This window comes from Sinocyclocheilus rhinocerous, unplaced genomic scaffold (assembly GCF_001515625.1).
Source record: "Sinocyclocheilus rhinocerous isolate Xijiao unplaced genomic scaffold, SAMN03320098_v1.1 scaffold200, whole genome shotgun sequence".
NCBI lineage: Eukaryota > Metazoa > Chordata > Actinopteri > Cypriniformes > Cyprinidae > Sinocyclocheilus > Sinocyclocheilus rhinocerous.
Genome location: NW_015641014.1, coordinates 2,047,004 through 2,049,309, shown reverse-complemented (window position 1 = coordinate 2,049,309; position 2,306 = coordinate 2,047,004). Strand labels below are relative to the sequence as shown.

The window sequence follows — 2,306 nt, the reverse complement described above, 5'->3', positions numbered from 1 at the left end:
CCCGAGCCATTTTCATTAACGCGAGGCTGTCTGCGAGCACAACAGGGACGGTTGTAATCAGCAGCCATAGACTGTGAAGTGGGAGAACCTAAACGTGACGTCAATGCCTAGTAACTGACGCAGCCCTCAAAAAAGAGAGATTCTGCAAGTGTTAATTATCATCGTTTGTGTACTGCTGTAAAGACAAAACATATTTCGTTCGCAGTGCAACTGATTACTGTTGTTTGCGCGCGCGGGTCTGTCTGTGTGAGTGTGAGTGTGTGCGTGCGGGCGTCTGTTTTCTTTATGAGCAGCGAATCCGTCCCGAGTTTCCAAGCGAAAGTTGCATGGAGACACGCCGCGTAATACGCGTATAATAAAGAGGATGGTGAGCAACATAAACGAACGAGGACAGCGGGAACAACTTGTGCTGAGAAAACGAACGTTTAAGAAATATTTAGCCCATAAGAGAGAGGGGCACTGAAGCAGTTCGTTTGGGGGGGAAAATCACTGCAGCGATGCATCGGAGGCGAGTCGGAGCCCTTGCATGGAGTTGGAGAGGCAAAATTAATGTACATTACATGCACTCCACGTAACGCTCCTGAGCGATGTCTTTGTGAGTGTTTTTTTTTTTTTTTACTGGGCGCTAAAAATAGCATCAGTGTTTGATCGTGGTCCAGAAATAGGCAGAGGGTATCACTTGTATAAAAAGGGACTGCGATTCTGAGAAAACTTGGACGTGTTGCTGAAGATAGAGATGAATCAAGGGCAGTATTTGATTGTCGTCTTGCTTGTTGTTTTTGGTCACATAGGATGGTTTTATACTCATGTCTGTGTTTTCCCTGCTTTCAGCCAGGGCTTCCTGCACTGGTAAGTACACATTCGCGACGATTTCTTTGGTTCGTTGACATGTTTATTTGATTTCTTGCACGATTTCTTGCATGCATTAAGGTGCCATTTCCTCCACCAAACACAATCCATTTGTTTCACGCATACTGTGTGCACTTCTCAAACAGGTGCTTTGTTGTTTTCACCCACTTGTTAAAAATGAAATAAACCACTCTCTCTTCAGACCAGGAATCTCGCGAATGGTAAATAAGTGAAATCCAAACTCCTTTGTCTGACGGCGCTGTTGAGCCGTTTTATGCCTCTTCGCTACAGCTGAAAGTGTGAATGGAAACCGATAACACTAGAAGAGTGAGGGGACATATCTCTCAAAATATGTGAAGAGGAAAATAGGCTAATAAATATAGGTGGAAGACGCCGCGCCAAAAGGAAAATCACCAGCAACAGCCGACGAGGGAAGCCCTGGTGTGGCGTCAAGGGGTTCCGTGCATCCAAAATCGCCCTTAAATGGTCAGCCCTGTTTTGGCCATCACCTGTGAAAGGGATGCCACTCGGCACACGTTCTCAAAATGCAGCTTAAGTTTTTTTTGTGCAATGTTCCCGCGTGCGTTGTTTGAACACTTCCATCAGATGTGCTCGAGACTGTGTAGCTATAGGCGGATTCACGTGGATTACTCTTCCGCCCACGTCATTTTCATTATACAGTACTGCAATCGACTGTTTTCTATTGCTGTGGACTATAATACTGGTTTTGTGCCAAAACTAACGCGTTTGTGCAGTTGCGCAAAACAATCACGTTGTGATCGCCAGTGTTGTTTTAATCAAAGCATCTCTTAATAAATGTCTAATTTCAATCCTGCAGCGTGCATAATTGCCTTAAGCGTTCGCAGACAGTATATTTCGAATTGTTTCAGAGGGTTTAAATGGTCATGTGCATGTATGCAAAAGCAAAATTTACAATACTTAAAACCGTACATGCCAGAGTAGCGAGTCCAGGAATGACCGCGGATCTTTGCAGAAAAAACTCATTACCTTGACCTTTTCAAAGACACTGTGGCTCTCTATACACCTATCCCAGACATAGCAAGATCTTCTTAAGTCAATGCTGGCGTTGTAATTTTAGTGGAAACACGGTTTTATCCGAGTCGTGACTGCTATAGTGAGTAATATGTGCGCGTTGGCTGCGTCAGGAGATGCAGTCGCTGTGCGGTGCAGACAGAAGGGGGAAAATCGTGACTGACTGGAGACGTCCGCAAATGATACGACCACCAAATAAAATCCTCATAATGGTGGCATCTGGGTTCGATTTTGTTTTTCTTTTTTTCTTTTTACACCTGTTACATCTCAAGCCGTATCTCTTTTGCCTAGCCACCTTAACCTCCCCTTGCACCACGAAGGCGTAAGAAGAATATCAGTGATTAAGGGGAAGGGAGGGGGGAGATCTTGGTTCGGGATGAATTTGAACTGGGGGGAGGGAGGGA

The 2,306-nt window shown here is 45.0% G+C and overlaps 1 long non-coding RNA gene across 1 annotated transcript in view; it reads left to right on the top strand.

The window, feature by feature from the left end:
• The first annotated feature begins 631 nt into the window (after positions 1-631).
• LOC107753603 (uncharacterized) overlaps positions 632-2,306 on the top strand; it is a 14,886-nt gene continuing 13,211 nt past the window's right edge. The window contains exon 1 of the long non-coding RNA XR_001641483.1: positions 632-849. This is a non-coding gene — a long non-coding RNA (uncharacterized LOC107753603). The remainder of the gene's footprint in view (positions 850-2,306) is intronic.